The following is a 16,189-nucleotide window of genomic DNA, read 5'->3' on the forward strand; positions in this document are numbered from 1 at the left end:
ACTACCGTATACTGCATCACCAACCCGTCTGTCCAGCGTGGTGATTATGGGCAAACCCTCCCGTTTTAAGGCCTTTAGTCCAGCAGTTATAGACAATTGATTGTCATACACTCGGCCATACTCACAGCAATGCCGACGGCGGAAGCTATTTCCTAGTTCCAAGTATAGGAAAAAGTACTAATAAAAATTCTAGAATACGCAAAGTATAGCTTTCTTTTAACCAATATGTATGTATGTATCTGCATATTTCCCCGGAAATTTTTGTTGTATTTAGTTACCTAGTTATATCATTTTGCTCAAATTTTACATTAGCTTCCGTACAATTTAGCGGTACAATTCTAAGACCTAACTTGTTGTAGGATGGTTGATTTTAATTTGAAAATTTTCATGTGTTATGGTTTAGTCGTGGACTGGATTTTATACTGGAATACCAAATGTGCGCTAAGACTCTTTGCATACATATTCCTTAGCTTCGAGGTTTTTTTTATGTTTTTAGACGAGCGCTTGACTGCAATCACACCTGATGGTAAGCGATGATGCGGTCTAAGATGGTAGCGGGCTAACTGTTTTGGAGTATGGTAGTCACACCCCTAATCGGTTTCTACGCGACATCGCACAGGAACACTAAATCGCTTAGCGGCACGTCTTTGTCGGTAGGGTGGTAACTAGCCATGGCCAAAGCCTTCTTCCAGATAAATGTATTTGTATTAATAATATACGAGTATTAAACTTGTAGGTATCCTCGATATCAGACAGGTATCTAATTCCAAGTATCGACAAAAAAACGGACATATTCCTATCACGAATAGCTCTATAGAGATAAATTTACACCGACAGTCCGACGCTCTATAGTAGGATGTGGTTCGTTTTTAAGCCTTTTCGGATTTGTCCTGATTTTCGATTACTCCGTTTTTTAATACCATTTTCCCTGCTACCAGGCCACCAAGGGAAGCCAGAATCATGTTTTTTTTATAAATTTACCAATTTTGCTGTTAGCGCCGGCCGTCGGCTACTTCAAAGTCTCAGCACATACTTTATACTGGTGAACAAGGCAATGCAGTGTGAATCGCTATTGAGAGGATTCTGATGCGATAATTTTGGTATTTCGATATTCCGTTTTTTCCTTCTTCTAGTATGAAAAGGAAATAACTAAACGTAATTTCCCGCACTATATAGCCTGTACTATTAATTAATTGACAAGATAACTTTATGTCAATAGCTCTCTGTATTCTTCTTCTGGTCTCATTTCTCCTCTTCACATGAAGATACTCCGAGCACAAGTTTCTCCGTCGTACGCCGTAGTATTCGGGGGTGAAGTCCTTGTTTGTCGACGCCCCGTGTGGCAGCCCTCATTAAACTGAAACAAATGATATTCAACCGGTGTTCGCCTACGTGGCCATTATACATTTAAATCACGAGTGCTATAAATTCCACCGCGGGGACATCCTCCGATTGTCGTCGGGGATCCAATGAGGATGTGCTGGTAAACGTTGTAGCGTACACTTTTACCCAACTTCGGTTGGATTGTGATTGTAGCTTTCCATGTTTTGTTCGACGTTGTGTTCACATCTCGCAAATTTAGGTGCCATGCCGTTGTTTCCACAACGCTGCTCTAACGAGAGTTGTTAGGCTTAAACGATTACAAGTAATAATACTGAAACAGTATTATTACTTGTAATAATATTACTTGTAATAATAATACAGTCCTTCGTCACCCAGGAGCTGTTAAAACTCTGAATCGACTGAACCGATAGGAATTAGGCGGGGTATTTTCCAGGGCGATAGTTTGAGTCCTCTATGGTTTTGCCTAGCCCTTAATCCTCTCAGTAACTTGCTGATGGACTCAGGACTAGGATTTCGCCTTCGCAGGGGTGGTGAGCTCACATCTCACTTACTGTATATGGATGACCTCAAGCTGTATGCAACAAAACGATCAGACCTTATGGCATTGTTAAAGATAACTCAGACCTTTAGCAATGACATAGGGATGGAATTTGGTGTAGACAAGTGTGCGGTAATCAATGTAGAGCGAGGTAGGGTTGTGAGCTCTGAGAATATAGTTCTTTCAGAAACTATTATTCTCAAATCACTTCACTTCACGTACTAACAGTACAATTTAATGCACAGTGCAATATAAGTAATACCTACTTAATAATTTTTGACCTGTCTCAGGAATCGAAAATAGTACCTCGTGATCCGTACTTGAACATTGGTATCATTAGACCAGCGAGGCAGTTAAGCCAATTTACATAGTCAAGATCTTCCTATGTTAGCTTAGCTTGTAGAAGCCATTAGCCAACATAATCAACAAATTCATCACCATCAGAAGGTTGGTTCAATGTAGCATCTGTAACTCAGCATCAATAAGTAAGCTGTTAATAGTTTTCCCCTTTTACCACCAGTGGTATTTCCTGTAGTACGGTGAATCTGTAATGAGATAAATGACCATACTTTTGCTTTGCCGTAGTCTCGTAAATAATAATTGAACGAGTAGAGACAGACCGGATAGGTAATTAGTGAGTCACATTCTCGGACCATTAAACTAACGTAACCAATCAATATAGCATAACAATTTATGAAACAAAAATACAAAAAACCATAACGGAAGGATGGGTGAATCATTCTAAATCATACAGTAAGTCAATTGACTGTCTTTTATCGGAACAAAATGGCGGTCGTCTATCAAAGAAAGCGCGCCAAACTTACGATGCATACTTCAAAATGTCAGGTTTGATAACAAAGGATTCTATTTAAAATCGTATCAACGACGCAGTCTAAAATTCCAGGCAATGTGTACACATTGATTTAATATGTTACAATCTGTGTGTACATGATTCGCAAAAAAAAAAAAATGACAGCCTAGTGGTTAAGATTCCAGACTCCCTCTCAGAGGCACGGAGTTCGAAGGTGCGTTTTAAGCAAATATCATTGTTTTAACGGTAAAGGAAATCATCGGAGGGAAACCTGCTTGAGAGTATCCATAGTGTTCTCAAAGGCTTGTGAAGTCCACCAATTAGCACTGGGCCAGCAGGGCTATGACCGACAATCTTAGTCTGAGACTTGACCCCTGTCCTGTAGTGGGCCGGTAAAGAGTTCGAAATAATCCATACTTAATATTGTAAATGCGGAAGTATGTTTCTTTGTCTTGTATACTCTATACCAAGTTCTTCGGTAACTCTTCCACTTTTAAGGCTGTTGTGCTTTGGAATAATTTGCCTGCTGACATCCGTACAAGTCAATCCCTTCCCATATTTCGTGTGTCGTCTTAAAGACTACTATCTGTCTTTGAGTGAAGTATTTTGAACAAATATCGTTATTAATGTAATACACATTTGTATTTTTCTTCTTTCATTATATAATTTATATTTTATATCTATGTTTATGTAAGTATGTCTACTTATTTTCGAATATATTTGTAAATATAATTGCACTATCCCGCTCTCTTGCAGCTTTTACTTCTGCCAGAGGTTGCCTGTAAGAGATTGCTTGCAGCAATGAGGCCGGCTTTGCATGCCTACAATTCTTGTTCTTTTGTTTATTCTTTATTTTATGTATATTTTTATGTTTGTGTGCAATAAAGTATTTCTTCCTCTTCTTCTAACTAAGGAACCAATCGATTTGATTTTTGGCAAAGTTACGAGCAGATAGAAGAACGAAATATGAGAGAGAGTGAAATATGCTTCTTTCATCCCTGGAAAACAAAAGGTAATAAATTTCTAAAAAAGCCGTAATAAACGCGGACGAAGACCGAGGGCGATCACTAGTAATAATCTACTAAAATTATGAATGTCAATGTAAGTTTGTTTGTTACGCTTTCACGCAAAAACTTCTAAACCGATCCTCATGAAACTTAGTACACATATTCTTGGAAGTGTTAGAAGTAATATAGGATACTTTTTATCCCGACATTAAGCTCGGTTTCTTTGGGAGATGAGTGTTTGACGATTTTACACCATAACTCCGACAAATTATAACCGATTTAAATAATTATTTTTGTACTATAGAGGTTATAGTAGGTATAATATGCTGCTAAGCGATACTGATTACTTTAAATTATTTTAGATCTCCAACTAAATTTAATGCCACATCAAAAACAAAATCAAACGCAGTTGAAGTCGCGGGCAAGAGCTAGATAATAATAACAAAAAAAGTATCTATTGTACAACCTCGCTTCTTAAAGTATTAGATATGCCTACAACAATTTTATTTGTCTCGACACGCGTGGTGTATCAAACACTGAGGTTTTGAGTAATATTTCAATTGTGTATTTCACGTAAAAACATGAAAGAGTTTTAATCAATTCCACTCGAATTAAACGCTTTTCAATATTCATTCGACAATCGCCGCTGAATGTCTACCGGTGTTTTATTTGTAAAGCGGTACATTTGATATTTAAATTGTATGTATTTTTTTTTTATGACATTAAAAAAAAAGTGATTCATGGAAATTACTCGATTTGTTGGCTTGCTATTGACATTATACTGCTACGGTATGTCTATCAGAGCTTTATAACTTGATCGAGCCAATTGAGCGTAGGTACAAGCTAATCCGAGAGCCAATCAAAGCATTAGCTATGCTGATTGGGCGCATTATTACAATTTCAATTTTGTTTATACAAGTATACAACGTTTGACGGCCGACTGGCGCAGTGGGCAGCGAACCTGCTTTCGGTGTCGTGGCCGTGGGTTCGATTCCCACAACTGGAAAATTTTTGTGGGATCAACATGTACGTTTTTCAGTGCCTGGGTGTTTATCTTTATATTATAAGTATTTATGTGTATTATATTCATAAAAATATTCATCAGCTATCTTAGTACCCATAACAGAAGCTACGCTTACTTCGGGGCTAGGTGGCGATGTGTGTAATGTTGTAAAAAAAAACGTATACCGGTGAATGCTGTATAAGTATATTACATAAGGAATCACCACGTAAAAAAATATTAAATCAAAAGTAGCATATTTATTTTTCCATACAAAATAATTCAAAGTTTAATTATGACAACCTTATTGATGGTGAAAAACCTAGTTGCATAGTACCTACGCTACGCGACGCTTATCTAATAAAGTGACAGGACAGACACAGATTTTACTTTTGCATGTTATGTATCTGATTTCTTTCAGAACAAAACTATGGCAATGGTTTACTCAAAAAGCATTAGCGTTTCAGTTTCACAGAAAAGTCCCAGAGACAGTAAATAATGTACTTGTACAGCCTCTGAAGTATTATTTCGATTTCCATTTACACGTTGTATATAGATAGCGGACTGTATTTTATATGATAAAGTATAATATAATATACATATATAACATCCATTGTAAAAATTCACATTCACAGTTATTTCCACATAGAAAAAACCCTAAATCAGAAATGAATAATTGAAATATAAAATTTAAATGGTGTTTAAATGCCAAGTCAGTCTATTCATAGTGACTCTACTTCAGGAGCGGAAGGAAGATTCTATCGAGAAGAAGCCGGCAAGAAACTCAGAAGTTGCTCTATTTCAACATCAGAATGGTTACAATTATAATTATGTTTTGCGAGAAATTAAAGTGGAGCGGTGTGTTTCTAAGCAGTCCTGTCATTAAGAAATAAATGATTGGATAGTAATCTCGCTATAATAAATATATGTACCATTATTATGTCGGGAGAGAATCACGTTCTTGTATTTGCGCGTATAACAATAAATAATTATATCGGTATCAGTGTTATAAGGATCTGTTCTGAATTTAAACCATGTCTCTGTCAGGGCATCTTTAATTAATTAATTAATTAATTTAATTAATTCGACCAATATCTCAAGAAGCTTTCGCTTGGTTGTTGGATCAAGGGTCGGATACAGAAGGCAGTAGTCCTTGAAACGGCGCGTATTGTGAGGAGGTTCCTCACTCTGGAGCCCTGACCACCGGTTGCCTGGGTATTCAAAAGCCCCGCAAGCGGTGGGTGGAAGTTTTTTTTTTTATAAATTTTTAATAGTGTTTTTTAATTTATTTTTAAGCATTGGTAATAATTAAAAAAAAAAAAAAGAAAAATAATAAATGATAGAATAATAATGGAGTAATTTCAATTATTACTAACACTAAAGCAACATCAACAAACGCAAGCGCACTCAAATTAATCTAAGCGAACGACTAATCACAGAAGCGCGTGTTCGAGCAAATCTTGTGATTGGTCGCACGCAGGACGCAGATTGAACACCGCGGTGTGGCACTCGCTTTAACCTGCTTCGACGTATGCTCGACTGGTCACATACGTCAAACTAAAAAAGAAAATTGGTATAATTCATTTTTCCGTAACACTCATATTTTATATCCATCTACATAATATAATGTTATTTTAAAAAATGCAATTTCGCCGTCTCTATTTAAAATTTTACGTGTACAAAATAATTTTTCGTTAAAAGCGCCATCCATTTGGCTTTTTCCGTTATTCCGGGTATAATAACACGGACCATTAAAATCAACAAATGATTTCGAATTTTAATGAATTCTGCCATAACGTTCAAATCCGTCAACTCGAATAAAGCTGGTTGTAAATCTACCGGTTCCGTACGCTTCCCATTTAGTCCTATTTCTATGAGATAAGACGAGAAATTGGATAGACATAATTATCTCGTGGCGCGGATTTTAGTCGTACCTACCGGTGATAATCGCTTGCTTCATTGAGAAGCCTTCGTGCATTCAATTAAACAAATTACATTTTTATAAATAATACCATTACGATTAATTAACTTGCGATTGGAAATGTGTTCAGCCTCACCAAAGTCATCAGGTGTTCATATTCCTAATCCTCGAGCCTTACAAAGCAAATAAATGAAATAAGTGCGATTTGGTCAAATGTGCGATCAGCTTTGCAGTAATCGCAGCAGTTTTGCAAGGACGTTGGATTATTTACCTTCCACTGCACTGGACTGGTCGTCGATTACTTTGATCGCATTGCAATTTAACTGTTATTTGTTTATTAATAGGTAGTCAGATACTAGAGATGCTAACCTACGACCTACGGTTATTTTTATTTTACCTTTTATCATGAAAATTAAGCTAAATTAGCTATATATACTCCGCGAAAAGCAGGAGAATCTGTACGGTGTATTATATTATTTTTTCAATCCTTATACTCCACACCAAACAGATCTGCTCGAGTCTTAGACGTAACAATTATCCATTGTAAAGTCAACATCTCCTGAGGATGCTCCGGTTTCACTACATGGCTGAAGATCTGTTTGGCGTTGAGTATAAGGATTGAAGAAATTATGAATTACACCTTACAGATTCTCCTACTTTTCGCGGAGTACAGCAAATTAATTTTCATAACATATCATTGAATTCGGCAAAGTAGCTTCCGTCCAATATTTACCTTTTAATGGTTTCAATTCCAAACATGCATCAGGTGAAAAGTGTAGGTAGATACCGGGATTTCATGAAACTAAAGCTATTAAAAGAAATGCAGCCTGACACATCACTGCTAAAATTAGCACCGTGCTACGAGCACATCTCAAAGTCATGATGCTCATAAAGAACTTGCACTAAAAGAAAGTCCACATTAGTTTGAACATTGTGTCCCTTATGTGTAGGACATAAGAATCTCTGGCTCGGGGACAGGGAATGACTTGTTTGTAATTTACATTTTATTTAGAAGAACCAGTTCTTTGTTTGAAAGACGTCACACTAAGTCATTTTTGTTTAGTGTCAGTTAGCTACTTTTTTTCGTTTCGTTTAAAACAGAGGTCACTTTATAAACGACTAGCGGTTTCCATTGTGTACATGTGCAATTTCTGATACTCTACGACCCAATGTGTCGCATCGACCGGGTAAGTAAGATTTATTTAAGGTCAGATGCAGCTGCTCCCTCTGGCCGACCTAACTTGGAACTAACTTCTTAAGAGGACTAGTTTAGTTTTTTTTTTTTTAATTTCACTACAAGTAAGCCACAATCTAACCTGCTCGTTAGTAATGATGCAGTTTAAGATGGTAACGGGTTATGGCATATTAAACCCATACACCTAATCGGTTTCTAAGCAAAATCGTACCGGACCGCTAAATAGCTAAGTGGCACGTCTTTGTAAGTAGGGTGGTAACTAGCCGCGGTAGAAGCCTACAACCAGAAACCACCAGTTAATTGGACATTGACAAACCACTATGAAACTGCACTGCATGTTTAATATTTAAGCTAAAAATAATCAAAAACCTTAGGGGGTGAAGGCACTGAAGCTGAAATACAAGGTTTCTTAGTTTAGCTTCAGAAGCTTGTAGTAATATATTTTTTTAAGATTTCATGGATGCCCCATCCTATAAAATACGAAATGTTTTTACTATATTGTTTAGACTTAAGATTTTTGGAAATAAACATTACTATTATATTATTATTATTAAACTACAGCGGAAGCAAATGAGTTATGTGGACTTTGACTTTGGATTAAAAATTGTACGCAGATGAAATCATGGACCCTATCAATATCCCACCGAAGGGGCGCATATCTCCTTACAACAGAGAGCTAGATCTATGGCCCTCTATTAAATCTAGGACACAAATGTAAGGTTAGAAAAAGGTATTCCCGCATAAGCTTTGTATGTTCTATGAATGCCTTTATTTGTGGAGACAGTAATTTATACGTATGTACAAACAGTTTGTTGTACATTAATAACTAATAGGGTTGCCAACTGCAATCTTGTTATGTATAATAACACTTTTATGGCTTCATTAACGCAGCGGCGTGCGCTTTAAGTTTTGAGTGTAAAGTCCCATGTTTACTGCCGGTTCAGATTGATTTCGGACTTTGTTATTGCCTAATTGTCTCATGTTTAGGCTGTTGCTGCGTTTCAGCTGCGTTTATTTATTTTAAATTTCCTTTCTGGCAAAGCATTACCGCCATTGATCTGTTACGATGACGAACAGAGTCGGTCAACTGTAGATTATAATAATTTCCATTTATTACTCTTCTTAAACGAAAAGTGGATATAAAGAACCGCCTTACTCGAAATGTACGTAAGTTAGTGACATTTGCATTTCGTTTGCGAAAGGTGCAGAAGTCATTTGTGCGATTGAGTATATGCTTTTATAATATGATTCCCAACGTAATTTTGGACCTGCAGTAGTTAAACGATGTGTTAAGCCACATTTAATAATCCATGGTTACTATGCGATTGATGAATATCTTAACGACAAGGCTGCTTGGAAGCAGGCTCCGCTCTCATCTCTCACAAGATAGAAAAGTTAACACGCATGTTAATATTATATGTATATGTATGTGTATTTATGCAAATATATTAAAATTATTTTAATTTATATAAATATTTAAATATATATATATATATTTTTTATTTAGAATTGCGATTTCATTGCCTTATTCTATTAGTTAAGGTAGCCTAGAAGAGATCACTTTTAGTGATAAGGCCGCCTTTTGCATATAATTTATGTAAATGTAAGTGTTCCTGTGTGTGTTTCCTTTATTATGCAATAAAGTTGTTTAAATAAATAAAATCTAAATAAAAGTCAAAGATTGTTTGTTGACTGTAAAATGATGTTGAAAATGAGCAATGCTGCTGAGTTTCTTGCCGGCCCTTCTCTTCTCGTTGGAAACTGCCTTCCAAACTGGTGGTAGAGTCACTACAAACAGACTGAACAAAGTGCTTATGAACTGGGAACACGTTCTGCAACGTGTCGCATTGTCTCCATCAACGGCGGACGCGTACAAAGCGCTTCGCATCTTCGTTTCTGATCCGCACCGCTAGGATCTGGAGTGCCCTTCCAGCTTCCATTTTCCCCAGTGCCTACAATATGAGTACCTTCAAATCAAGAGTGAATAGGCATGTTCTAGGCAAGCGCGCTCCACCTTAGGCTGCATCATCACTTACCATCAGGTGTAATTGCAGTCAAGCGCTCGTCTATAAACAAAAAAAAAACACGGAACAAGCACATGATCCTTTTGAAGCGTAGAGGCATCGCCATCACAGGGCATGCAAGGAACACGTCCTGCAACGTGTTGTCCTGTGTCCAGTGGCGTGCACAGGGTTTTTGACCAGGGTATGCATAAAGCAGGTCATCATCATCATCATCATCACATCAACCGATAGACGTCCACTGCTGGACATAGGTCTTTTGTAGGGAGTTCCAAGTTCCACGATTCTGAGCCGCTTGGATCCAACGGCTACCTGCGACGCGCTTAATGTCGTCTGTCCACCTCGTTGGGGGTCGACCAACGCTGCGCTTACCAGTACGGGGCTGCCATTCCAGCACCTTGGGACCCCAACGTCCATCCTTTCTCCGAACTATGTGCCCGGCCCATTGCCACTTAAGCTTCGCGACTCGTTGAGCTATGTCGGTAACTTTGGTTCTTCTACGAATCTCCACATTTCTGATTCGATCGCGTAGAGATACTCCGAGCATAGCTCTCTCCATCGCCCGCTGAGTGACTCTAAGCCTTCTTATGAGGCCCATAGTTAACGACCATGTTTCAGAGCCATAGGTCATCACTGGCAACACGCACTGTTCGAAGACTTTCGTCTTCAGGCACTGAGGGATTTCTGACGAAAAGATGGCACGGAGTTTCCCGAACGCTGCCCATCCGAGTTGGATTCGGCGGTTCACCTCCTTCTCGAAATTGGACCTACCTAACTGGATCGTGTGTCCTAGGTATACGTATTCGTCAACAATTTCGAGTGCAGTGTTCTCAACGATTACTGGTTGAAGCGGAACATGAGCATTAGACATAATCTTCGTCTTGCTCATGTTCATTCGTAGGCCAACCTGTTGAGAAGCTCTGCTGAGGCCATCGAGCATCGTATTTAGGTCTCCCAGAGTCTCTGCCATTATGACTACATCGTCGGCAAACCGAAGTTGAGTGATGTACTCGCCGTTAATGTTGATGCCAAGTCCGTTCCATTCCAGAAGCTTAAAGACGTCCTCCAACGCAGCGGTAAATAGTTTCGGGGAGATAACATCTCCCTGTCGCACGCCTCGCTGCAATTGGATTGGTCTCGTAGTCTGATCCTGTATACGAACTGACATAGTGGCGTTTTTGTACAAACACTGCAACACTTGGATATACCGGTAGTCAATTCGGCATCTCTGCAGTGACCTAAACACAGCCCAAGTTTCCACCGAATCAAAGGCTTTTTCATAGTCCACAAACGCTAAGCAAAGTGGCCGGTTATACTCTTCAGTCTTCTGTATAACCTGCCGCAGCGTATGAATGTGCAAGCAAATGTAAAGCAGGTACATGGCATAAAATGAAAAAAATCCCCTATAATACGAGTTATATAAGATCATTTGGGTATGCAGTGCTTTTGTGCATGTATGAAGTGCACGCCACTGCTCATGTGCCTGTAATCACACCGGCAATCATCATTCACAGACCTGTGTGCTGGAACAAGCATAGCAACATAAATAAGCATGACGGTAGTACTTATCTGGACGAGCTGTGTCACAAAAAGCTTTGCTACTACTAACAGCTTTCCTGTTTCTGCCCTAATATAACGCGATTAGTCCAGCGATTGTCAAATAAGTCCTTATAAAGGGACGTTTGAACCCTTTCGTCGAACAAACTCGCAAGTGGCAACCCTAAAGCGAACGATGAATACGTCAATCACAAAGCCGCGCGGTAATTGTCGCCATTGTTTGCAGCTCCGTGCACTAGCGACAACAATTAGGTGGGATTTGGTGCTACTGTTCTGTTATTCCTTTTCCAGTCGCCACTTCTCTGCTTTAAAGTGAAAGCCTACTAATTTGTCGTTGCCGGACAAAGGCCGTGCTCGTTTGACGTAGGTATAAACATGAGTCCTGCCTTAGTACTTACTTGCAGGTAGAGAAAAATATGATTGGCCAAATTATGAACTACTAGCTATTGCCCGCGACTTCGTCTGCATTTGATTTTGTTTTTGGATGTGGCATTCAATTTAGTTGTAGTTCTAAAAAAAATTAAAGTATTGCTAAGCCTTAAATGAGGGGTTTGCTGTTGTCTGCTGGGGAGTTCTGTCCTCTATCTCCAACCACATTCATCAGATCTACACAAAGTTTGGGCAAAATTAAACACATTATGCCCTCTATAGTACAAAAATAATTATTTAAATCGGTTATAATTGGTCGGAGTTATGGTGTAAAATCGTGAAACATTTTCATCCCCTCTTCCAAAGGAACCTAGCTTAATGTCGAGATAAAAAGTATTCTATATTACTTCTAACACTCCCAAAAATATGTGTATAAGTTTCATGAGGATCGGTTAAGTAGTTTTTGCGTGAAAGCGTAACAAACAAACTTACATTCACATTTATAATATTTGTAATATATGCTAACATAGAATTAATTCTAGGTACGTTAACTACAGAACATTATTGCCAGTTTACCATGTTGTGTATAAAAATTATCATAAGTGACTTAAATAAAAAAAACAGTTTTTTCTTAATATTACGATGATTAATATCGTCTCGTACATCAGTGGGTAATACATTAATAAGGCGAGGAACTAGGTAAACGTTCGTGCGCCCGCCATACCTATTGAACGCGCCCGAAGTGCATAACCGGCTTCGAGTGACGGCCATTCAAATACTACACTACGTGCACAGGAATTTGGACAAGGGTAAGCATAAAGAAGTAAAATGTCATAAAAAGGCAAAATCCTCCTCTGTTGCCAGTTAAATGTAAATTTTTGGGTATGCAGTGCTTTTGCGCATGTATGGAGTGCACGCCACTGAATATAGTTATACTAAAGTTACATTGACAGTTGTCAAATCAACCGATTAACGTCCGTTGCTGGGCGTAAGTCTCTATCAAAGACGTAAAGGGGCGTAAAGCGCTTAATCAGTACCTATTAATGCACTACTAGTTGATGCCCGTTCTTCGTTGATTGACTGACGGCCCATTGGCGCAGTTTGCATCGATCCTGCTTTCTGTGTCCAAGGCCGTGGGTTCAATTCCCACTACTGGCAAATGTTTGTGTGATGAGCATGAATGTTTTTCAGTGTCTGGGTGTTTATACGTATATTGTAAGTATTTATGTATATTATTCATAAAAATATTCATCAGTCATCTTAGTACCCATAACACAAGCTACGCTTACTTTGGGGCTATATATATATATATATATATTTTTTATAACTATATTTTTTTTTTATTGTCGTAGTATATTTATTATTTATTTCGTTCTTATTTATTACAGTATTCTTACCTATCCCGTTGGAACTGTTTCCTGGGATAAAAAGTACCCTGTGTCGATTTCCGACCTTTCAATGTTGCTTAACTCTATGCCAAAAATCAATTCGATTGGTTGCGTAATTAGGGCATTAAGTAAGGACAAACCAAACGAAAACCCTTTCGCATTTACTATATTAGTAAGTGTTGGACGCTTTTATCATCATCATCGCATCAACCCATTACCGGCCCACTACAGGGCACGAGTCTCCTCCCACAATGAGTAGGGGTTAAGGCCGTAGTCCATCACGCTGGCCCAGTGCGGAATGGTGGACTCCACACACCTTTGAGAACATTATGAAGAACTCTCAAGCAGATTTCTGTGAACTGTTTCTGTTGAAGCAAGTGATATTTAAAAATACTTAAAACGCACATAACTTAAAAATTAGAGGTGCGTGCTGGGATTCGAACTCGGTCCCCCGAAAATAAGGTCGAGCTCCTACCCAATGCGCTATCACCGCTTTTGTACAGAATTATAGTTCTTATTTTTCAAGAGGATTAATTCCACTGCACTTTAGCCCTTGACTGCAATCTCACCCGACGGTAAGTGATGATGCAGTCTAATATGGTAACGGATTAACCTTTTAAGAGTATGGCAGTTGTATATTGTATAAAACCATAACCGTTTTCTCCGCGACGCACTACGCTGACGGTAGGGTGGTAACTAGCCACGTCAGAAGCCTCACACCAGACAAAAAAGTAGTTTTTTTTCTTGTTCAACTTAAAAGTAACTAAAAACGACATCCCTACTCCATGCAACATTCTGTCCATCATTCTGCAACAGGTAAGCCTGCTTCCACCTTGGGTTTCATCATCACATACCACGAGATTTCAGTTTAACTAACTAAAATGTAAAGGAACAAATGTATGTCAAAAAATGTACCCTAAATTTGAGAGTAAATATATACATTTCTTTTGTAATTTTGTAGATTTGCTATCCTTATCGACAGTCAAGAATAGGACTACCTACAAAATTCAATAATCTGTCTGAAGATTTGGGATTCGATTAATTTTATTAGTTAAGGGCGTAAAAGACATAAATGTCAAGATTATTTGGTGTTTACATTGAATGAATGAATGAATGAATGAATACACTTTTATTGTACACCACATAAATATAACAAATTATAAGTTAAAATTTAACAAAAAGTATACAATTTGGCGGCCTTATCGCTACATAGCGATCTTTTCCAGGCAATCAAAGGCGTTAAAAACAGCTCTAGAAGAGAGTGTTCACATTACATTCTGTTAATTGTTACCTAAAGGGGTATAGTTAGGTACTTTCTTCCTCGTAGAAAGTCATTAGTCACAAAAAATTCAACAAACACAATTAGTCACTTGATGTCACTGACTGAACCAATAAAAACAGTCATAACCGCGGCCAGGCCACGTGTCAAATGACTCGTATAGAAATAAACTTTATTTTTAGAGTTCACGGAGATCGTGGTGCCATGTCGCTGTGCTGTGATACGAATTACCCTTCCAGGAAACGATGGTTTGATTATAAACCGACCTTGCAAGTCCATACTATAGCTTTTAGGGTTCCATGGTCGATGGTTGCCTTGAATTCCTCTATACTCTAGTCAATAATAAACTAAATGAGAAGTCATTCATGGTCTCCACGATACAGGCTACCTAGTTTGGAGACCACAAGCAATTAATTATTGTAACCTTTTTGAAAGTAATGTTATTTTATTTTTATAATACTCTAAACTATGCTTAGTAGGCTTAGTAGAACTGTTATGTTTTTTTTTTGTAATACCTAGTTTAATTAGTATAACATAACAAATGTTAGGGAGCGTACAATAGGCGACCTTATCGCTAACAACCCTGTTCTTAATAGTTGGACAATAAGATTCTGAGTATTTGCAAATGAGGTCCAAACAACATTATTATTATATTTAATTACTAGCTGTTGCCCGCGACTTTGTCTGCGTTTGATTTAGTTTTTTGTTGTGGCATTAAATTTAGTTGTAGATCTAAAAAAAATTAAAATAGAGCTTGCTGTCCGCTGAGGAGTTCTGTCCTCTATCTCCACAGTTTGGGATAACTCAAACCGGTTATAATTTGTCGGAGTTATGGTGTTAAATCGTCAAACACTCATCCCCTCTCCCAAAGGAACCGAGCTTAATGTCGGGATAAAAAGTATCCTATATTACTTCTAACACTTCCAAGAATATGTATACAAAGTTTCATGAGGATCGGTTCAGTAGTTCTTTTCGTGAAAGCGTAACAAACAAACTTACATTGACATTTATAATATTAGTAGGGATAGGGATAGAGATAGGGATTGATTGATAGTCGTCAAGTGCTGGGCTATCGTTAGTAAAATAAATCGAAGTTATTCAAAGGGAAAAATGATAATAAGAAGTGTTAAGTCTCATAATGCCTGTAGTAGCAACCACGCCCTTAAGACTGGAACAGTAATGCTGATGGCTGCAGAAATAAACATGGCGATAGTACTTCCCCGGACCAACTCTGTCACAAAAATTTTATTAACTTCGCCTTCATTAAACATATTCAGAGGTATTAATGAGGTGGGAGGGGCTTAGATAGATAAGATGATATATAAAAGGCACACTGGCGGATTTTTCACCCCAGATTTCGTCGAGCCCTGGGGCTCTTCTCATGGCGAGCTCTCGCGCTCGCACCACTCTCCCGGTGACGCCGTAGAAACCACACAGGTAGTTATCCGAAAGAGTCCATCCGAATATCGAATGTTTCATTGTTGAGATTTATTTAAAGAGTAAAGCGGCTAATCGATACATATAAATTATTCTTATTTTATTTAGTTCTTTTGTCATTGATCCAACACTGATACACATTGCAATAGGCTTGAGCCCCGAGTAGCTACCCGTCACTACCCAAGCCTGTGTACGGTCTGAGGGGGGGGTTGAAGCTGTCCTGATCCCCTCCTCGGTAGCGCGTGAGCCCCAACAATCGGGGTGGTTGGTAGACGTCCGGGAGGTATACGGGTTCCCCGGGCGTCTGACAAAGCCAACAAGA

The 16,189-nt window shown here is 38.4% G+C and overlaps 1 protein-coding gene across 1 annotated transcript in view; it reads left to right on the forward strand.

The window, feature by feature from the left end:
- The window catches only part of LOC120631727 (acyl-CoA:lysophosphatidylglycerol acyltransferase 1-like), a 198,216-nt gene that overhangs the window by 15,262 nt on the left and 166,765 nt on the right, over positions 1–16,189 (forward strand). The window lies entirely within an intron of this gene.

Source organism: Pararge aegeria, chromosome 18, assembly GCF_905163445.1.
Source record: "Pararge aegeria chromosome 18, ilParAegt1.1, whole genome shotgun sequence".
Lineage (NCBI taxonomy): Eukaryota > Metazoa > Arthropoda > Insecta > Lepidoptera > Nymphalidae > Pararge > Pararge aegeria.